At 42.7% G+C, this 23849-nt stretch overlaps 2 long non-coding RNA genes across 2 annotated transcripts; both read left to right on the forward strand.

Moving 5' to 3' along the window:
* Positions 1-677: 677 nt before the first annotated feature.
* On the forward strand, positions 678-1386 carry LOC124687158. Its single transcript, XR_006998118.1, has 3 exons — positions 678-773; positions 876-949; positions 1113-1386. It is a non-coding gene; the product is annotated as an uncharacterized LOC124687158 (long non-coding RNA).
* Positions 1387-4470: 3084 nt separating this feature from the next.
* Positions 4471-4883, forward strand: LOC124687159. The gene is made up of 2 exons (XR_006998119.1): positions 4471-4584; positions 4679-4883. It is a non-coding gene; the product is annotated as an uncharacterized LOC124687159 (long non-coding RNA).
* Positions 4884-23849: the final 18966 nt, after the last annotated feature.

The following is a 23849-nucleotide window of genomic DNA, read 5'->3' on the forward strand; positions in this document are numbered from 1 at the left end:
TCGTAATTAATTTGTGTGCCCGAGTAGATCAGAGAATAAGCTGGTGCGCCAAAGATTGTCTGCTGCTCACTCCTGCAGGTAATTGCTATAATATTTGATATCCTTGCTTTACCTACATATTTGATGAGAGTACTCTTCAGCAACGATACACTACTTAGGTTGCTTCTTCGCTGAATTAAACTGAGTTGTTTGCTTGCCCTATCAACTGCGGATTCAATCATAGTGCCTATATTGAACATTGGATATATAGTCTCACACATATTGCTTAGAATTCTAGAACAAATATTAGTTTAGATCTGATATTCACAATAACCTCTAACTGGACCCATGCATACCATCATTCGCCAGTAAATTTGCAAAATCAACCAATCAAGAAACTGATGATTTCTCAGATAGTTTCTTTATTTTTTCTGTTCTAACAGGACAATTCAAATGCAGTACAAGGGAGCATTCTTTTTATGGAGAATATCTTTCTTCCCGTCCCTTGAAATAATGAGTAATATGCATGTATAAAGGGACTTTTATTTATAAGAGATGAGATTTCAAAACTTCATATGCATTATACTTTTTACACCGGATTCTGAATTCTCGGTGATTCTTAATAGTTATGTATATACGTATAACAATTTGGGTGTTTATCAAGTCAACATCCATCTGGTGATTTGCTATTTCTGAAGCTCAATTCAGGACCACGATTTCTCCCCGTTTTTCCACTTCAGTCCTTTTCAAAGAACATCGGTCATCACGGCGAAGGTCGATGCACTAGCTTACATGTAACCTTCTTTCTACGGTGTTTGTTCTTGCATTTTATGTAAAATATGCAGCTCATATGTGTTTTTCTAATTGGTTTTACTTTTACATGTTTCTTTTTTTAGAGTATCCTCTCTGCCGCAGGCGTCGAGTTGGGGCGAGGCTTCAGATATTTGTCTCTCAACTGCAATCATCATTGGTAGGTTTTTCTGTTGCTTGGCTTTATGTAGATGTGTTAGTTCACGTATAAGGTTTTTCTTCTATGGAGGTTTATCCTCTCATGTTCTTGCATTACTGATATTTTCATGCATTGTTTCGTGTTTAAGTCAGGTGCTGATTACTCTAAACAAATTATTTAACAGTGCCAGAGTTATTCTTCAGAAGATGCTAAAGTGGTTAAGTGTTACCTACCGAAGCTGGTAAATTTTCAGGGAAGATAGCCCAGCTAAATTCAGATGTTTGGAGCTACAGATATTCGGTGCCCAGTCTACTTACAAGAGCTGTTGCATTCCCGAGAAAAGCAATTTGGATAATACTTTTGACTAGCAGCTACTTTTGTATTACACTGTACTTAGTGGTTACTCTTCTGCGCTTTCGATTGGCTTTTGAGGATGTAATGGAGTTGCTGAAGGCTGTCTTTTGCTTCACCTGTCTTAAGTTGTCCCTATTGTATAACCAGCTATTCTATATATTTATATTTACTTTCTAATTTGCTATTTCAGTTGCAACGTATTTACATAAGCGCACAGACTAGAACCAATCATATTAATCAAAACGAAAATAAAATAAAAACATCACAGAAGTTAATATAGAGTTAATTAGAAAATTTTCAGAAAAAGAAATATAGAGTTAATTAGAAAATTTTCTTCTACGAGCTCAAGAAATTGGACATACCAGTTGATATTGAACTGGCTCCTGTTTTCCACCTTAGCTCTTCTTTGTCCACAAGCTCACCGATAGGATTCATGGCGGCCAGGTGCTGAATTCCGACCGGCGATACTGCCCCGCCGTCCATGGCTGCGCCATACTCTAGATGGTAGCTATTCATTTCCACAATTCAAAAATTGGAAACATGCTACTGCAAGAATCACTCTTCTTCTTCAGCTAGATTACCAAAAAACAAGAGGAATTCAGGATATTAGAAGTGAAACTGAATCCATCTACTCTGCTAGCGAAAATAAATTCATCTACTCTGCAGCTCGCTACAGTATTCATACCAACTAGCGAAAATGAATTCACCTAATATGCCAAACAGCTAATGCTAATCTACTATTCAGTTCTAATAATGTGCGGCTGCTCGAGCTGCAGAAAATGAGTGAAGAGTACCCGGCCAGCCGCTGCGTTCAGGTTTAGTCGGTGTGTTACCGACTTGCCGTCGCGGACTCGCGTCTCGCGGTCGCCTTCTCCGCTGCCCGCTGCTATGCTACCCGCCATCACCGCAATCGTCTGCGCTCGCTTTCCGCCGGCCGCTCGGAATGGTATTCGTATGAATACAGCTGAATACACCCGCAGCCGCCAATGCCCACACTCACACATCGCTGAGATCAAACTTCTCCTCTCCTATTCTATGCCCGTTCCTACCACCGACCGCCTTCTCTTCGTCCACGGGCTCGCTCGACTAGACCGACGACTCGAGAACACTCGGTCTCCACCTGCAGCTTGGGATTCACCACCGCGCACGGCAGCAAAACGAGGCTACTACTCTCCTACTCGCGGAGCGAGCCGGAGATCCCTCGGGACGACCCTATAGTCCTCGCTCCGACCGACGGCACCTCCGCCCCGATCTCCGCATAATGCGACGGCAGGGCCATTGTTGAGCCAGCCGTTGCTTTCGGACCGAAGAGGAGCCTCTCTTCCGGCGAGAAAGACAGCGATGGGGCCAACTGATAGGAACGACGGCCACCTCATTGTCCTGTTATCTACACGTGTCAATAGCTATGTAGGTACTAAAATCGGCACCGTCTGAATCACTCCACTAGGAACAAGTATGGTACCCCTTGATTAGTTCGGTACACAGATGTGCTGCTGCCCCTCCGGGCAAAGGAATCTTCATACACATCGCTAATCTAGAACCATTCTACAAGCAAAATGCCACGCCGCGCCGACGCCTCCTAGTACACTATATAAAGTTCATACAGTTTAGTGTTCTCCCCGTCATGGTGACACTGTAGAAGAGCTATTTTCCTCTCCGTTATTTCAGTCAATCAGGCGACACGTACCCCTCCTCTTTCATCTTTTGGTTGACTGGATCAATGGTTATTTTTTATTTGATTTATTTTTAGATGGATAGATTACCGGTTACCGGTCGTAGGCCACTTCCGGCTTTTAAATGTTGCACACCACTTCTGGTCCTGGTTTTCTTACTCCACAAATATCTAGAGGATGGACCCACCTACATGCGCCGCTTTGACCGAACTATCCAGAAATTCAGGAACCGCCTCTCCGCACAGTCCAATTTCTCATCGAGCTACACGTGCCACCCCACTTCTCTTCACTGCGGTCGGCGCCTCCCATGCCCCATCGAAATCCTGGTTTCCCACTACTGGACTCGTGGAACTCGAGCCCGGATGGTACATGGCTCCCTGGAACAGCCAGGGCCAAGCCCTCACGCAGGCCACAGCGGGCACCGCGACCGGTGGTAACAAGGTGATGGCTGCCTGTAGTTCTTTGGGCGGCGGCTGTCGTGGGAAACAAAGAGGACCGCCATGGCCGAAGGTTAGAGAGAGGAAGGTCTGCATCCAGTAACTAGGTCACTCTCTCTTCCCAATAGATTGAAATTGAGGCTTGGTTTTCTTCTTCCTCTGTTTTTTTCTATCCATGGCGGCATGGCGGCTGTGAGGACAGGCGCGAAAGGCCTTCTCCTAGACTAGATTCTGATGTGGAGAGGCAAGGCTTTCTTCTTCACATGTTTTTTCCTATCCATAGCGGCTGGGAGGGAGGATGGGCGGGGAAGGCCCTTCTCTGTGACTCTGATTTGGATCCGCGGGATGTTATGTCTCCCAATCTAGCACCACCGTTTTTGGGGCCAAAATTGAGTGGATGCTTGGTTCTTCCGAGTCTGCAATGCTGGTCTGAGCATGTACTGTGCCACTAGCAATTCTGAGCTCATCCTTAGAGTTGCACACGGTGGGTGGTGGACATCCAGGACGCGGTCGCAGTCTTCTCCGGCTTACACGGGAGTTGCCAGCAGGTGTGTACTGGAGCCTTGATGCATCCCCTTGATTGTGCACTATTGTAGATGTTCGGCGATGCTGTCTCCAACATTTAGTTGGTCCCTAGCCATGCCTTAATCTACATCCACGATTGTTTTCGGAATGCTGCCCCTGATTGATTTTAAATTTTCAATTATTTATTGATTCATGCTTGCAGGCTTTGCTTGGCAGTGTGTTCCAGCTGCCTGAAGCTCTTGGTGGATGGCAACATGGGAGGAGAGATGGCCAACACGAACGCCTAGAGTGTCGCCCCTACAATCCTGGTGAAGGAGATGTCTCCTTGCACAAAATAAAAACCTCAACACTACTAGCAGTCAGCGGCTCAGCGTCCTACCAACCCACACCACATCAAACTTTTCACTGTATTATTCGAATCAGAGGCTGAATTGTTGGGGATTTTGTTTTTCTTGGTCAGGTCGAACAGTGGGCAGGCGCACCTGGTGACCATCCAGTGCAGAAGGAAGTGCAGCAGCTGCCTGCGTGTAAGCAGGAGGAGTCTCAGGTCGAACAGTGGGCAGGCGCACCTGCTGACCATCCAGTGCAGAAGGAAGTGCAGCAGCTGCCTGCGTGTAACCAGGAGGAGTCGTCGGGTTGCTTCTGCATAACATGCTGATTGCTTGAGGTAAGTGCATTTCTCTTTCTTTCTTGGCCCATTTATTTGTATTTGTTGGATCTTTTTATTTTTGGTAGTTTATCTTTGGTTATTGTTTTGGTAGGTACATGGCCTGCCAGGTCTTCAAATGGTGGCCCTCATCATGTGTATAAACATTGTGATACATCTTTTTTGGTATCTACACCACTCTTAAGTGTATGAGCAGATATCCTTCTGAATTGTGATCAGATGACTTTATGGTACATTGGATAGTGTAACTTTGCTGCACATATACTTCTCTATTTATATCCATTACCAAACAAGAATTACTTTTACAGTTCTCCTTCTAAATTTATTGATTTTTATTCCAGATTTACTGATCTGTTTTTTCTTTCACTTGGGCTGGTATTAGCTTCGAGGCCAAGTTCCAATGCTTCTACCTATGACTCCTGCCGGTATGTTCTATTTTGTTCTTCAAGGAGCTGAACATAGTGTTCATCACAACAAGAGAAACATTAGCTTATATTGTCCTGGGTTTTGGGGGCTTCCTATGTTTTTTTCTAAAGAAATTGTTCTTATGAGTTCTTTCTTATCGTGGATTGTTAACACACCAACATCGTTAATTTAGAGAAAGCTGGGTTCAGGGAAATGGATCAAGAACAACAATATTAGTTACTATGTGTTCCCTTCTATGATCATGAGATTTTGTTTCAGTGATCACGATACAAAGTATGGTTGTATGATATATTTTATATCGTTTTAATCTGGAACTATCACACAACTCATTTTAATTACTTAGTTTGAGTTTATTGCTATAGCTACTAGGGGTATTTTATATATCCCTTCTTGCGTCCTGACCAATTCAAACTAGATCTGCACTAGCATGTTTGTTTGGCATCATGTGTGTGTGATGCGAATAGCATGAAAGCGCTCTGGAAAATGCATGTGTTGTTTGGTTTGCGGCTTGAATCATTTGGCGCTACACTTTCCAATTGGTTTCAGTTCACTAACTGTATCCATTGTCTTGAACCCATGTCTTCCACAAAAAGATGCTTCCATGAGAGCTTTATTGTTAGCAAGCTGAGTTAGGATGATCTTTTGTCAACCGTAGGTATTAAGGTTGAAGTGGACAAATGGAGATTACCAAAGATGGACCAGTACCTACTAGGCATGGAATGAATGGGTCGGAACGCGCATCCTCCAAGGTGGACCACGGTGAACCCTATCGAGGACACTCCAGGCCGACAGGGAGCACAAACACATCAAAACGTGTGAACGTATCATGCAAATTGAGTTTGAGTTTCTCAAAGAGCAATGTGTCTTAGTCTAAGTGTACAATTTAATCAATGCATATCTCATAGTGCATAATTTAGTTTGAGTTTCTAAAAGAGTCATGCCTCTTAGTCTTAAGAGTGAGATTTAATTTTCCCACTGTAGGACATAATTAGTATCACACGGAGTTTTGGATGATGGTGTATGTCCGCCTTCCTGGTTTAGCTACACAAAACATTGACCAGGCTCCCCAATCTTCTTATCTTGCACTTGATTCTTTTAGGGGGACGTTTGTGGTGCCAGTTTGAACTTCTTCAGGAAAGGGAGTTGTGTGGAATTAAGTTCAGGCAACCGATCCAGCAAGAAATTATTTATCAACGTAATTCCAAAACTGTTCAACTTTTATGTATGTTAATTAGCTTGTGACAAGTTCGACTAGGTACATAGCCTAAGGCCTAAGCCATGTAATTCCAGGTTTTCTGTAGGTAACCTGTATGAAGTTTGTATTATCTGCTATTTCAGACCTCTGTGATTGAAATCCAATTGGGTCACGCAGCGGCACAACTCTATCAATCATTAATATCGTCCCAATGCACGGGCGTGCTGACGTAATGCAATGCTCTGTTCTTATATCCTGTATGGTAGCTACTGATTCCATATTGTATCATAGTATCTCATCATTGTTATCTTCAGACTGTGTTCTGTTCTTATGTACTAATGTGATGGTCCCCCCATCTATGTTGTATCATAATGTAGCTTCCCTTTTTTCTTCAGACCAAGTTAATTCTTATGGTTTGTAAAAAATGTGTTAGCAACTAGCTCCTGTTTTCTGTGGACTAGGTGACCTGCCATATTCGTTGATCAAGGGATGAAAATAGTGGGTCGCAGGAAGGAATCGGAAATGATATGTCCGTAAAATAAAAAATCTATGTAATTGTACTGCATGACAAATGTTATTATTATAGGATGCATGACATGTCAGAATTTTGGACTGAGATCTCCACGGATAGCAACCGCAAGCATCTGATATTTGATTTATCTATCAAGGCCACATGCAATCAACGATGTACCTCTGCAAGTAAAAATGGCTAATTACTCCTGCTGTGTTCCCCTACTTGATTTTACTGTTTTCCAGGCCAACAATTGATCTCCCTGTAAGGACAGTAAGTTCAAAATAAATGCTGTGGATTTGTTTCAAATGTAATATTTTAGTTTTAGCATATCGATTCGACTCATTAAAGCAGTATTAAACTGAATTTATCGCTTTTCTATGACGTTTAATTTCAGTTAAGCAATTTCTTCTGGTGACAGACACGAGTGGGGCTCTTGACAGAGTCGTCCAATGCTAATAAGTAGACATGCACATAATTAGCAGATACATCGGCAAATTTGATTAAGGAGATGTGTTGTAATTTTTACCACACAGATTAAGCCCTGATAATTTGACACTAATTGCAGGACCAAGACAATGCTCCATCACTGAACATCAAATATCTGCCCACGAAAGATGTAGACATTCGGTGCTTAAACTACCTACAAGAACTGATGCACTTGCTAGCACAAAAATCTAGATAATAGTCAAGTTATATTACATGTAGTTTGTTCATTGGTTCTTCTTTTGTACGGCTGTAACATAATTTAGTATACAGTATGCACTGAAGATAATCTTCTTCTTCCTTTGTTTTCAGATCGTCTCTTATTGTTATGGTTATTATCTTTGGTAATTGGCTATGCTTTTATAAGTTGACTTCTGCCTTGCTTTTCTACATTTAGTATATATTTATTATGAATCAACCGAAAAAAATTCAACCAATTAAGTAACTCGAAAATAAATTCAGAAGACTAGGTCCACTTAGTTAATATGCGGACACAACAGTTAGTTCAGTAACAGCAAAATGGTAGGACACTATCAAAGTAGTAGTCAAATTATATACTTCCAGTTTCAGATTCGATTACTTTTAGTGTTTCAGTGCAACAGTAATTGAACAAGAAATAGAAACATACCAGCATACCAGCCAGCAGATGGATCGGCTTGCGTTCTTTCGAGTAGTCGCTCTGATGGTTTGCCCCCAATTCGCCTTATGTTGCTGCTGCTTGCTACCACCAACCGATGCTTCTTAGTCTGTGAGCTCCTTGACGAGCTTAGTGGTGCTGAAGTGCCAGATCTTGGCCTGCGGCGAAGCTGGGCTGGTGCGGACAGCGACCGAGTAGAGCTCTCGTGCGCTTGCTGTGTCTTCTGCTGCTCTCCATCCGCCGCTGCCTTCTGTGGCCGACCCTATTTGAGCCGCTGAAAAATTTAGTGACGCTGAAGTTCCAGATCTTGGACTGCGGCGAGGCCGCACCGGAACAGATGGCGATAGAGTACTTCTCTCATGTCTCTTCTCTACTGGTCAGCTCCCGATCTTCCATGGACTCTTCACTACCGGTCAAAAGCCACCGCTCTTGCTCAGTCACATGCAACTAAAAAATGCAAGAAAATAGGCAACAAAGCAATCAACATTGATATGTCACGTATGGGCCAAATTTTGTCCCGCAGCCTATCTAACCAGAGATATTTTGAACTAACCGATCCAGTTAAAAAAGGGCCCATGATCGCCACAGTTGAGCTGGATTATTGAATAACCTACTACCCCTCTGATCCACAATAATATTCATTTTTAATTAAATTTAAACTAAAACCACGACACTTATTATAAATTGAAAAGTAGCATTTTCCTTCTTATCTTTATGGTAGCTTGCTCTGTACGCATGTGGATCACCGCTTATCGGAGTACCATAACAGGAGAGAACAACAAAACAAAGAACGGGTGACACACACAACGAGCACAACACATGCTTCTTTTCCGACAACGAGCCAAAACCCAAGTCTCATACGAAGATGTTGCAGAGGTCTCTTCGGATCATCATCTCTGCATGCCGCCTTCCTCGCCAACTAAGATGCCTTCAACTATAAGCAAGCTCGCGAGGTCTCCTTTGTCGACCCTGCTGACACCCTAACTTTTTGTCTGTCCGTGTCGTCCTCTCTACACAAACCAAAAGTGGAAGACTTGAGATGTCCTTACTTTTCTGGTGCCAGCGAGAGAGACCATAATCATTAATTCTCTCCTCCGAAGAGGAGGACGACGACGCAGGGCACTAACAAGCTCGGAGTAAGAGAATAGTAGTATAGTTCAGAACCACTAGATTTTTATCGCCTATATAATGTAGGTCCATCTACTAAATAACCTATCTATATCGTCGCTGCCTCCCTCAGTCCAGTAGAAACATGTATTAATGTCGTCTAGCTCCAATTCAATACAAACGTTGTATGAGCATCGTCTGGCTTAGTCCAACCGAGGCTGCCAACTAACGAGGGTCTCAGGTATGGAGTCATTTTTTTAATGCCACAGCTTGCATTATCTATCTTACCTTCTATCATATATCTAAATAGATTCTTCGTTCGGTACATACCCGTCAAGAAAGATATCAAACTTGCTCTTCCCCGGCAGCCATCACAAAAGTCATTAAATATACATAAAACGGACTAACACCAACTACATGTACTAGAAAAAGGTAACTCCACGGGCGCGGCGTGCCGCCGCGCCTATGCTTCCTAGTATTGTCTGTTATATGTGTTTAATGGGCGTAATGGCATATGTGAGATGTACATAGAATTGTAGTGGCATTTTTCAAAAGATGAAAGTTGTAGTGGCGTTTCTCAAATAGCCGGAAATTGTATTGGCGTATATCCAATTAACCCTAGATTTAACGGTGAACCAGATTCAGCTAAATTCCAAGAAAACTTGTCCAGTTCATCAGCTGGTTGAATAGACATAATACGGTGACATAAGTGTAACCATAGATTATATTTATACTCGTTAAGTTTTCTCCTAAAAGCAATATTAAGAGGAGTTTGCTCCAATAGCGTGAAACCAACACTTTTCGTTGGACAATATTATACAACGACGGATGTTGGGTAGCAAGAGGAGATTCACCAAGCCAAGTATCCTCCCAAAAATGAAAAGTCTCCCCATTACCTACCTTAAAAACACCTCTCTTGAAAAATCAGGTTTAACCCGCATAAGGCCTTTCCAAGAAGGGAAATCCGTTGGTTTGGCCTCGATCTGTGCTAGCATTTTATTCTTAATATATTTATTGTGCAGGAATTTTTGCCACATCCCATCTTCGTGTAGTAACTTGAAAAGCCATTTACTTAACAAGCACGTATTTTCAATTCTAGTACCTCAGTACCCAAGCCACCTTGGTCTTTAGGCCTACAAATTATATTCCACTGGGATAATCTATACTTTTTCTTGTCCTCATCCGATTGCCAGAAGAAGCGAGAAAGATAATAATCAAGTCTCTTCCTTAATCCTTTAGGTTTTTCGAGAAAAGATAACATGGACATATGTAGAGTTGTAAGCACAGAATTTATAAGCACCAAACGATCCCCATACGATAGCATTTTACCCCGCCAACACCCTAACTTTGACGCAAATCGATTTTCCACCGAATTCCATTCGGAATTATGTAACATCCGGTAATGGATCGAGATCCCTAGATACGGAAAGGTAAAGCTCCGGATGTACACCCAAAAATATCTTTGTATTGGTGTTACATTTCTGTAGTTGTACCAAAGCAGAATAATTCACTCTTATGAAAGTTTATCTTAAGGCCAGACAATTGTTCAAAAATGCATAAAATAAGTTTCATATTTATGGCTTTATCCAAATCATGTTCCATAAAAAGAACGGTAGCATCCGCATATTGTAAAACGGATATCCCACCGTCAACTAAATGAAGAATAAGACCTCCAACTTGACTCTCCTCTTTGGCCCCTAGCAATCAAAATGGCCATATCCGCAACAATATTGAAGAGGATAGGTGATAGAGGGTCTCCTTGTCTTAACCCCTTACGAGTCTGAAAATTATGGCCAATATCATTGTTGACATTAATTCCCACACTTCCCCCTTCTACAAAACTTCGAATGCGATCACACAAAATTTGATCAAAACCCCTCCATGCGAAGAACTTGCTGAAGGAAAGGCCACTTAACTTTATCATACGCTTTTTCAAAATCAATTTTAAAAAGTACTCCATCCAACTTCTTACGGTGCAACTCATGAATCGTCTCATGTAACACGACGAATCCTTCTAATATATGTCGACCCGGCATAAAATCCGTCTGCATAGGTCTTACCACTTTGTGAGCCACATTTGACACACGGTTAGTGGAAACTTTAGTAAAAAATTTGAAATTGACATTTAGTAAGCAAATCAGCCTATATTGCTGAATTTGTAAGATATAGTTGTCTTGACCTTGTGTGGAGCTCCATGCATCTTCCCTTGAACGCAAGCCCTACAAACACGATCTTTGCAAAAGGAGACATCTTATTTTAGTCCTAGAATGTGGCCCCCTTGTGGATACTTTGCAAAGTCCTCATGTTGACATGGGCTAGTCGGTGATGCCATAACCAACCCTTGTCACCTTTAGCAAATAGGCAAAGAACTGTTGAGGTTGTTTTTCTGGAGAAGTCAACAACATACAACCCGCTCTCCACATATCATCCAAAGGCTACACGGAGTGTCTTGCTCCATAAGAGTAGCACCATATGTTCATCGAAAAAGGTACAAAGACCCATGTGTGCAATTTGATGAACGGGAAATAAATTGTAACCAAGGATCTCGGCAAGGAGGACATTCACAAGTGAGATGTCGGGTGTTACCACCACCTTGCCAAGACCCAATACCTTAGAGCTTGTGTTGTTGCCATATGATACGGTAGAATGTGATGGCTCGAGGTCGACAACAATTTCCTTCCTCTCGGTCATATGACTAGTGGCTCCACTATCAACCACCCATTAAGCACCACCGGAAACATAGTCCTACAAGGAATCAAGTCTTGGATTTAGGTACCCATTTCTCGATGGATCCTATCATGTTAGTAACAAGGGGTTTGGGAACACAAATAGTCCAATCAATATTCTCCTCATAAGGACCAACGAAACAAGCATGAACACGACCATAGTAATCAACGGAAAGAACATGAGATGGTTGTTAGCACCGGCATAGCGCCTTGTGGTGGGGTCGGGGACTCCACCCCTCCTTGGGCTAGAATCATCATCCTCACGGGCGATACCCATGTCCTTCTTGTTCTTCTTCTTCTTGGTCCTTCTTCTTCTTCTCTTTCTCTTTGTCTTGTAGCCACACCTACTTCATTGCTAGAGCCCTCCTTGGCTCCATCTTTAGCTTCTAGGACCCCTTCCAAGTAAGTGGCATGGATTCGGAGCCTCTCAATCTTGATCTTCAAATGATTGACTTCATCTTCACGCTCCGGGAAAGGATGAGTGATATCAAACACTTAACCTCCTTCTCCTTGTTCACCCGGAAATGCTCTTTCAATGCATCTTCTTGGAGAGAGTTCATCTTCAAGAGAAAGCGCTTGTGCCTCTCCAATGTGGAGATATCATCTTCATGATTGCAACAAGCTCGGTCCTTGCTGAAGGGGAAGTACTCCTTCAAGGCTTCCTCTTGCATGGCATTGATCTCCATGAGCTTGGCCTTGCTCCTCTTCAAGGTGCAATTGATACGTCCAAAACGTGTCTACTTTCACGAACACTTTTGTTGTTGTTTGCCCTCTATCTTGTGTGTTTTGAATGCAACTAACACGGACTAACGATGTTTTCGGCAGAATTGCTCTGGTGTCTCGTTTTTGTGCAGAAATCCAACTTTCAGGAAAATTCCCAAAAAAATATCGCAAAACTCATATTTTACCCGAAGACTCATAGAGCCATAAGACGAGACGGAGGGGGTCACGAGGGGCCCACACCTGCCCTAGACGCGGGCCAGGCTTGGCCGCGCCTAGGGGTGGTCTGGCTGCCTCGGCCACCACCTCGACCTCTCCTTCGCACTATATAAATCCCCTGACCTGAAAATACGGGGGGTTCGATATTTTTCCAGAAAGAGTTCCGCTGCTCCGCCGCCACCAGAAACCCCAATTCGGGACCAGAAACTCTGTTCTGGCACCCTGTCGGGACGGGGAATTGGAGGAGATCATCGCAATCGCCATCAGCGACTCCTCTCCATCAACCATCCATGATTTCCCCATCCATGTGTGAGTAATTCCCCGCTGTAGGCTGTAGGGGATGGTACATATTGGATGAGATTGTTCATGTAATAGCTATAAGCTTGTTATGGGCATAGTGCCTAGTATCCGTTGTAAGTATTTTTGACATTGTTGCAACTTGTTATGCGTAATGCTTGTCACTTTGGGACCGAGTGCCATGATCTTAGATCTGAATATGTTATTGATTCATGATGATAATTATTGTTTTTGATCATACCTGCAAGTTTTATACACATATCGTTGTCAAGAACCCGAGGCCCCAAAGTGACAATAATTGGGACAACTGGAGGGGATGGCTATGATGTGAGGATCACGTGTGTTCATGGAGTGTTAATGCTTTGCTTCGGTACTTGATGTCTACGGGTGCTTCTATTCTTGTAGACAGTGTTGGGCCTCCAAGAGCAGAGGTTTGTAGAACAGCAGCAAGTTTCCCTTAAGTGGATCACCCAAGGTTTATCGAACTCAGGGAGGAAGAGGTCAAAGATATCCCTCTCATGCAACCCTGCAACCACAAAGCAAGAAGTCTCTTGTGTCCCCAACGCACCTAATAGATGCACTAGTTCGGCGAAGAGATAGTAAAATACAAGTGGTATGAATGAATATGAGCAGGTAGTAACGGCGCCGGAAAAGTGCTTGCCGGCGTGCGATTGATGGTAGTAATATTGCGAGCGATAAAGATGCAATGAAAACAAGTAAACAAGCAGCGATAGCGATATTTAGGAACAAGGCCTAGGGATCATACTTTCACTAGTGGACACTCTCAACATTGATCACATAACGGAATAAATAGATAGATGCTAGACTCTACACTCTCTTGTTGGATGATGAACACCACTAACCGTGTAGGATTACACGAACCCTCAATGCCGGAGTTAACAAGCTCCACAATATTCAATGTTCATATTTAAGTAACCTTAGAGTGCATAACAGATCAACATAACCAAACCAAGTACTAACATAGCATGCACACTCGTCACCTTCACACTACGAAAGGAGGAATAGATCACATCAATACTATCATAGCAATAGTTAACTTCATAATCTACAAGAGATCACAATCATAGCCTACGCCAAGTACTACACGATGCACACACTGTCACCATTACACCGTGCAGGAGGAATAAACTACTTTAATAACATCACTAGAGTAGCACACAGATATATTGTGATACAAAACACATTGCAATTATAAAGGGATATAAATAAGCACTTCACTATGCCATTCATAACAGTGAATAAGTATTCTGTGAAATATAGCCTAAGAGACCCACACGGTGCACTCACTATCACCTTTACACACGTGGGACAAGGAGTCTCCGGAGATCACATAAGTAAAACCCACTTGACTAGACATCTAGATTACAAGCATCATCATATGAATCTCAATCATGTAAGGCAGCTCATGAGATTATTGTATTGAAGCACATAGGAGAGAGATTAACCACATAGCTACCGGTACAGCCCTGAGCCTCGATGGAGAACTACTCCCTCCTCATGGGAGACAGCGAGCGGTGATGAAGATGGCGGTGGTGTCGATGGAGAAGCCTTCCGGGGCACTTCCCCGTCCCGGCGGCGTGCCGGAACGAGACTCCTGTCCCCCGCATCTTGGCTTCGCGATGGCGGCGGCTCCGGAAGGTTTCTCGTACCGTGGCTTTTTCGTATCGAAGATTTAGGTCAGGGACCTTTTTATAGGCGAAGAGGCGGAGTCGGAAGGCTGACGGGGCCACCACACAGTAGGGCGGCGCGCCTGGCTCCTTGGCCGCGCCGCCTTAGTGTGTGGGCCCCCCAGGGCCCTCCTCTGGTGGCTCTCGGGTGTTCTGGAAGCTTCGTGGAAAAATAGGATGTTGGGCATTGATTTCGTCCGATTCCGAGAATATTTCCTTACTAGGATTTCTGAAACCAAAAACAGCAGAAAACAAAGAACTGGCCCTTCGGCATCTCGTCAATAGGTTAGTTCCGGAAAACGCATAATAATGACATATAATGTGTATAAAACATGTAGGTATCATCAATAAAGTAGCATGGAACATAAGAAGTTATAGATACGTTTGAGACGTATCAAGCATCCCCAAGCTTAGTTCCTACTCGCCCTCGAGTAGGTAAACGATAACAATGATAATTTCTTGAGTGACATGCTACCAACATAATCTTGATCATACTATTGTAAGCATATGTAATGAATGCAGCGATCAAGACAATGGTAATGACATGAGTAAACAAATGAATCACAAAGCAAAGACTTTTCATTAATAGTACTTTCAAGACAAGCATCAATAAGTCTTGCATAAGAGTTAACTCATAAGCAATAAATCAAAGTAAAGGTATTGAAGCAACACAAAGGAAGATTGAGTTTCAGCGGTTGCTTTCAACTTATAACATGTATATCTCATGGATATTGTCAATGTAAAGTAATATAACAAGTGCAATATGCAAGTATGTAGGAATCAATGCACAGTTCACACAAGTGTTTGCTTCTTGAGGTGGAGAGAGATAGGTGAACTGACTCAACATAAAAGTAAAAGAAAGGCCCTTCGCAAAGGGAAGCAGGGATTAAATCATGTGCTAGAGCTTTTTAAGTTTTGAAATCATATAGAGAGCATAAAAATAAAGTTTTGAGAGGTGTTTGTTGTTGTCAACGAATGGTAATGGGTACTCTAACTACCTTATCAACCGGACTTTCAAGAGCGGCTCCCATGAAGGACGTTATCTCTACCAGCAAGGTAGATCATCCCTCTTCTCTTTTGTTTACACATGTACTTTAGTTTAGTTTTTTTAGATGACACTCCTCCCAACCTTTGCTTTCTCAAGCCATGGGTAATCGAATCCTCGGGTGCCTTCGAACAATCTCATACCATGAAGGAGTGTCTATTTGCAAAATTAAGTTGCTTACTGATGAATCAGAGCAAAACATGTGAAGAGAATTATTAATGCAAGTTAATTAATTGGGGCTGGGAACCCCGTTGCCAGCTCTTTTTGCAAAATTATTGGATAAGCGGATGAAGCCACTAGTCCATTGTGAAAGTCTGTCAGAAGTAAATGACAAGATCGAAAGATAAAACACCACATAATTCCTCATGAGCTATAAAACATTGACACAAATAAGAGATAATAGCTTTTGAATTGTTTAAAGGTAGCACATGAAGTATTTGCTTGGAATGGCAGAAAAATACCATGTGGTAGGTAGGTATGGTGGACACAAATGGCATAGTTTTGGCTCAAGGATTTGGATGCATGAGAAGTATTCCCTCTCGATACAAGGTTTAGGCTAGCGAGGTTATTTGAAACAAACACAAGGATGAACCGGTGCAGCAAAACTCACATAAAAGACATATTGTACATATTATAAGACTCTACACCGTCTTCCTTGTTGTTCAAACTCTTTACTAGAAATTATCTAGACCTTAGAGAGACCAATTATGCAAACCAAATTTTAACAAGCTCTATGTAGTTATTCATTAATAGGTGCAAAGTACATGATGCAAGAGCTTAAACATGATCTATATGAGCACAAGAATTGCCAAGTATCAAATTATTCAAGACATTATACCAATTACCACATGTAGTATTTCCTGTTTCCAACCATATAACAATGAACGAAGCAGTTTCAACCTTCGCCATGAACATTAAGAGCTAAGAACACATGTGTTCATACGAACCAGCGGAGCGTGTCTCTCTCCCACACAAGGATGAACTTATTCAAACAAAACAAAAACAAACAGACGCTCCAAGTAAAGCACATAAGATGTGACCGAATAAAAATATAGTTTCAAGAGAAGGAACCTGATAAATTGTTGATGAAGAAGGGGATGCCTTGGGCATCCCCAAGCTTAGACGCTTGAGTCTTCTTGAAATATGCAAGGATGAACCACCGGGGCACCCCCAAGCTTAGACTTTTCAGTCTTCTTGATCATAGTATATCATCCTCCTCTCTTGACCCTTGAAAACTTCCTCCACACCAAACTCGAAACAAACTCATTAGAGGGTTAGTGCATAATCAAAATTTTACATGTTCAGAGGTGACACAATCATTCTTAACACTTATGGACATTGCACAAAGCTACTAGAAATTAATGGAACAAAGAAATCCATCCAACACAGCAAAAGAGGCAATGCGAAATAAAAGGCAGAATCTGTCAAAACAGAACAGTCCGTAAAGACGAATTTTAAAGTGGAACCAGACTTGCTCAGATGAAAATGCCCAAATTTAATGAAAGTTGCGTACATATCTGAGGATCACGCACGTAAATTGGCAGATTTTTTTGAGTTACCTACAGAGAATGCTGCCCAGATTCGTGATAGCCAGAAATCTGTTTCTGTGCAGTAATCCAAATCTAGTATTGACTTTGCTATCAAAGACTTTACTTGGCACAACAATGCAATAAAATAAGATAAGGAGAGGTTGCTACAGTAGTAACAACTTCCAAGACTCAAATATAAAACAAAAGTACTGTAGCAAAATAAAAACATGGGTTATCTCCCAAGAAGTGCTTTCTTTATAGCCATTAAGATGGGCTCAGCAATTTTAATGATGCTCGCGCAAGAAATAGGAGTTGAAGCAAAAGAGATCATCAAAAAGAAAATTCAAAACACATTTAAGCCTAACATGCTTCCTATGCATAGGAATCTTGTAAATAAACAAGTTCATGAAGAGCAAAGTAACAAGCATAGGAAGATAAAACCAGTGTAACTTCAAAAATTTCAGCATATAGAGAGGTGTTTTAGTAACATGAAAATTCTTACAACCATATTTTCCTCTCTCATAATACTTTTCAGAGGCATCATGAACAAACTCAACAATATAAGTATCACATAAAACATCTTTATTCACATGCATAAAAGTATCATTACCCTCCACATAAGCATAGTCAATTTCATTGGTAATAGTGGGAGCAAATTCAACAAAGTAGCTATCATTATTATTCTCATCATCAAATATAGGAGGCATATTGTAATCATAATCAAATTTATCCTCCATAACAGGCGGTACTAAAAGACTACTATCATTATAATCATCATAAATAGGAGGCATATCATAATCAACATAAACTTTCTCCTCAATACCCGGAGGACTAAAGAGATCATTTTCATCAAAACCGACCTCCCCAAGCTTAAATTCTTCCATAGCATTAGCAACAATGGTGTTCAAAGCATTCATACTAATAACATTCCCATTAGCATGCATAAGTTCCATGGGTTTTTAAATTTTCTCTTCAAACACATCATGTCCTAATTCAAGATAAAGTTCATAAAGATCTCTCATTTTGTTGTTGTCTTCCATTAAGCCTTACTAGTGTAAAACACGAGACAAAAAGATGCAACTGCAGGATCTAAAGGAAATAGCTTCGAGCGCACACACAACGGCAACATAAAAGTACTTACTTACCTGGGACCGGAGTATGAGTGCCTTTTACCTTTCCTCCCCGGCAACGGCGCCAGAAAAGTGCTTGATGTCTACGGGTGCTTCTATTCTTGTAGACAGTGTTGGGCCTCCAAGAGCGAGAGGTTTGTAGAACAGCAAGCAAGTTTCCCTTAAGTGGATCACCCAAGGTTTATCGAACTCAGGGAGGAAGAGGTCAAAGATATCCCTCTCATGCAACCCTGCAACCACAAAGCAAGAAGTCTCTTGTGTCCCCAACACACCTAATACGTGCACTAGTTCGGCGAAGAGATAGTAAAATACAAGTGGTATGAATGAATATGAGCAGTAGTAACGGCGCCGGAAAAGTGCTTGCCAGGCGTGCGGTTGATGGTAGTAATATTGCAGGAAGTAAAGATGCAGTAAAACAATAAACAAGCAGCGATAGCGATATTTAGGAACAAGGCCTAGGGATCATACTTTCACTAGTGGACACTCTCAACATTGATCACATAACAGAATAAATAGATAGATGCTAGACTCTACACTCTCTTGTTGGATGATGAACACCACTAACCGTGTAGGATTACACGAACCCTCAATGCCGGAGTTAACAAGCTCCACAATATTCAATGTTCATATTTAAATAACCTTAGAGTGCATAACAGATCAACATAACCAAACCAAGTACTAACATAGCATGCACACCTGTCACCTTCACACTACGAAAGGAGGAATAGATCACATCAATACTATCATAGCAATAGTTAACTTCATAATCTACAAGAGATCACAATCATAGCCTACGCCAAGTACTACACGATGCACACACTCGTCACCATTACACCGTGCGGGAGGAATAAACTACTTTAATAACATCACTAGAGTAGCACGCGAGATATATTGTGATACAAAACACATTGCAATCATAAAGGGATATAAATAAGCACTTCACTATGCCATTCATAACGGTGAATAAGTATTCCGTGAAATATAGCCTAAGAGACCCACACGGTGCACACACTCTGTCACCTTTACACACGTGGGACAAGGAGTCTCCGGAGATCACATAAGTAAAACCCACTTGACTAGCATAATGACATCTAGATTACAAGCATCATCATATGAATCTCAATCATGTAAGGCAGCTCATGAGATTATTGTATTGAAGCACATAGGAGAGAGATTAACCACATAGCTACCGGTACAGCCCCGAGCCTCGATGGAGAACTACTCCCTCCTCATGGGAGACAACAGCGGTGATGAAGATGGCGGTGGTGTCGATGGAGAAGCCTTCCGGGGCACTTCCCCGTCCCGGCGGCGTGCCGGAACAGAGACTCCTGTCCCCCAGATCTTGGCTTCGCGATGGCGGCGGCTCTGGAAGGTTTCTCGTACCGTGGCTTTTTCGTATCGAAGATTTAGGTCAGGGACCTTTTTATAGGCGAAGAGGCGGAGTCGGAAGGCTGACGGGGCCACCACACAGTAGGGCGGCGCGCCTGGCTCCTTGGCCGCGCCGCCTTAGTGTGTGGGCCCCCGAGGCCCTCCTCTCGGTGGCTCTCGGGTGTTCCGGAAGCTTCGTGGAAAAATAGGATGCTCGGGCATTGATTTCGTCCAATTCCGAGAATATTTCCTTACTAGGATTTCGAAACCAAAACAGCGTAAAACGACAAGCCGGCCCTTCGGCATCTCGTCAATAGGTTAGTTCCGGAAAACGCATAATAATGACATATAATGTGTATAAAACATGTAGGTATCATCAATAAAGTAGCATGGAACATAAGAAATTATAGATACGTTTGAGACGTATCAGTACTCTATTAAAAGGAGTACCTTAATTACCAGTAGTTTCCCTTCAGGCCCCGTTGCAACCAACTAGTACGACAAAAGATGTCGTGCAAGTTTCTCATTGCGAGCACACACGACTAAATAGGAACACACGCCTATGGTTATTTTATACTAGGATGCTTTTATCATTATTATTTGCAATGCCTATGAATTGTTATTATATGAACTATCTCATTCATGCAACACCCGTTTATCCATCTCCGTGCCTACAGTATTTTAATCCTGCTTTCTACTGGAATCATCGCTATTGCTGTTTTTATTTTATTACTATTGTTACTTCACTACTACCACTGCTATAAAACTATTACTACTGATAAACTGTTGTGAGCAAGTATATTTCCAGGTGCAGGTGAATAGACAACTCATTTATTAAAGCTTATAAATATTCTTTGGATCCCCTTGTGTCGAATCAATAAATTTGGGTTTTACTTCCCTCGAAGACTGTTGCGATGCCCTGTACTTGTGGATCATCAAGACTATTTTCTGGCGCCGTTGCCGGGGAGCATAGCTTTATTTACAAGCCCACTTGAAGGTGATATTGTTTGCTGCAATTTATTTATTATGGGGAAAGCTCCTGAATCGAAGTTTCCTATATTGCCATCCACTACAAGAAGAGGTACAACTCTGAACACCTCTGTTGCTCTTGATTCGCCATCTGTTATGAGTAAGGTTCTTACTCCACCATATGCCGCTACTTCTGATGAATCTGATAATGCTCATGATGATTTTGATGATGCTTCTACTGTGCTTGATAAGAGTGGTTCGTTAGGTCCTTTCCTTGATAATACAATTGCTAGAGCTAAACAAATTGAAAATGCTGAAAATATTATTACACCTGTTAGTTCACCTGAAGCTAGGGGGATCCTAGTTATGATCTTGATGAAACTTATATTGAACTTGATGATGACTTCATTGAAGAATGTCATGCTACTAGAGATGCAAGTGCTATTAAAAGTCTTCTTGCAAGACGAGCTATTAGATATAATTTGTCTCCTGATTCTAAGTTTGCCACATCTCCCATAAACATTATAGATAAGGATTATGATTTCTCTCTAGATTTATCTTACATATATATTGTTGAGAAAGGACCTTTTTGTGGTACTGAAAATGAAAGTGCTACGAAACATATGAATGAACTCTCTACTTTGAGAAATTTATTCTCCGATGATATTAAGATACACACTTACTTTGTCACTAAAATTTTCCCTTTCTCTCTGAAAGGAGCAACTAAAATTTTGTATGATAATTTATCTCCTGGATCTATTGATAGTCCTATTGGTTTGGTTAATGCTTTCTTTGATAAATATTTCCCTGCTAGTGCTCAACATGCTGCTTTGCAGAAAATCTTTGGCTTTGTGCAGGTAGAAGGAGAGAAATTGCCTGAATCTTGGGAAAGATTTTGTTCTTTAATTAGAGCACTACCTAAACATCCACTATCAAAAAATTAACTCCTTGATATATTCTATAATCGACTAACTATTGAATCTTGGACATACCTGGATAGTTGTGCTGGTTGTGTTTTCAGGAAAAGAACTCCTGCCGAAGCTGAGGAATTATTGGCAAAAATAAGAAAAAAATAATGATGATTAGACTATATCTGAGTGATACGTCCCAAACGTATCTATAATTTCTTATGTTCCATGCTACTTTTATGATGATACTCACATGTTTTATACACATTATATGTCATTATTATGCATTTTCCGGCACTAACCTATTGACGAGATGCCGAAGAGCAAGTTGCTGTTTTCTGCTGTTTTTGGTTTCAGAAATCCTAGTAAGGAAATATTCTCGGAATTGAACGAAATCAATGCCCAGGGTCCTATTTTTCCACGTAGCTTCCAGAAGTCCGAAGAGGAAACGAAGTGGGGCCACGAGGTAGAGACACACTAGGGCGGCGCGGCCCAAGCCCTGGCCGCGCCGGCCTGTTGTGTGGGCTCCTCGTGACTCCCCCTGACCTGCCCTTCTGCCTACATATAGTCTTCATCGCGAAACCCCCAGTACCGAGAGCCACGATACGGAAAACCTTCCAGAGACGCAGCCGCCGCCAATCCCATCTCGGGGGATTTAGGAGATCGCCTCCGGCACCCTGCCGGAGAGGGGAATCATCTCCCGGAGGTCTCTTCATCGCCATGATCGCCTCCGGATCGATGTGTGAGTAGTCCACCCCTGGACTATGGTCCATAGCAGTAGCTAGATGGTCGTCTTCTCCTCATTGTGCTATCATGTTAGATCTTGTGAGCTGCCTATCATGATCAAGATCATCTATTTGTAATGCTACATGTTGTGTTTGTTGGGATCCGATGAATATTGAATACTATGTCAAGTTGATTATCAATCTATCATATATGTTGTTTATTTTCTTGCATGCTCTCCGTTGCTAGTAGAGGCTCGGCCAAGTTGATACTTGTGACTCCAAGAGGGAGTATTTATGCTCGATAGTGGGTTCATGCCTCCATTAAATCCGAGACAATGTGACGAAAAGTTCCGGGGATTTCTAGTTTCGTGCCCCTGGTTCGTTAGTTGTACTCGGTTTTCCCCGGTCCCTTAGTTTTTCCTCGGTTTTCCCCTCCTCTAGTTTGAAACACGCACAAGTGCCTGGAACGGCCGGTAGCCGTCGGGTCGGAGGCCTTGACCGTTAGTCCGACCGGGTGGGGCCGCACAGGGGCAGCTCCTCCCCGACCGTCTCGTGCCGACGGGTAGGGTCGAGGAGACACGTCGGAGCAGCCATCCATCTATCGCCGACGTGTGGGCCATTTTATTTCATGATTTTATACGCGGTGCCGCCAATGACAAATGGGGCCGCTCTATAGGGCTGCCGCAGCCAATGACCAGTGGGGTCGTATATTTTTCGAGTAAAAGACATATATTGCCGCTCCGTGGGGCTGCCGCAGCCAATGACCGAGTGGGGTCGTCTATTTATTTAGGGAAACTCATATATTGCCGCTCCGTGGGGCCTCCGCAGCCAATGACCGATGGGGTCGTCTATTTTTCAGGAAAAGACATATATTGCCGCTCCGTGGGCTGCCGCAGCCAATGACCGGTGGGGTCGTCTATTTATTTAGAGAAACTCATATATTGCCGCTCCGTGGGGCCTCCGCAGCCAATGACCGAGTGGGGTCGTCTATTTTTCGGGAAAAGACATATATTGCCGCTCCGTAGGGCTGCCGCAGCCAATGACCGATGGGGTCGTCTATTTATTTAGAGAAACTCATATATTGCCGCTGCTGTGGGCTGCCGCAGCCAATGACCGAGTGGGGTCGTCTATTTATTTAGAGAGAAAAAATCATATCTTGCCGCTCCGATATATGTCTTTAGAGAATATCATAGAGAGAAGCAACAAGTTCGCTAATTAATTATTCTTAAGCTAGACCGGAGAACCGCTGGCAGCTCGTTCCCCACCGTCGGACGGAGCAGCCATCGCCGGCGGTGCGCCGGCGCCTCATCGCGCCGCCGGCTCTGTCCCCCGGCGGCGTCGGACGAACCGCGGCGGCGCACGTCAACCACGGCTCCGGCACTTGTTTCGTCCGCACGCATTGTACCCACCGCGGGAAAGTCCGCCGCAAGCGGATCCGCCGCCCACGACGACCGGGATTTGTTCCGCGCACCAATTGGTAGACCTCCGCTTCTGCACTCCCCCGCCCCCTAATCGATTCGGTTCCCGTAATTTATTGGAGTTTGCGGGTACGAAATAGTCCTCAATGTCTCGTCGTAGC

This window comes from Lolium rigidum, chromosome 2 (assembly GCF_022539505.1).
Source record: "Lolium rigidum isolate FL_2022 chromosome 2, APGP_CSIRO_Lrig_0.1, whole genome shotgun sequence".
NCBI lineage: Eukaryota > Viridiplantae > Streptophyta > Magnoliopsida > Poales > Poaceae > Lolium > Lolium rigidum.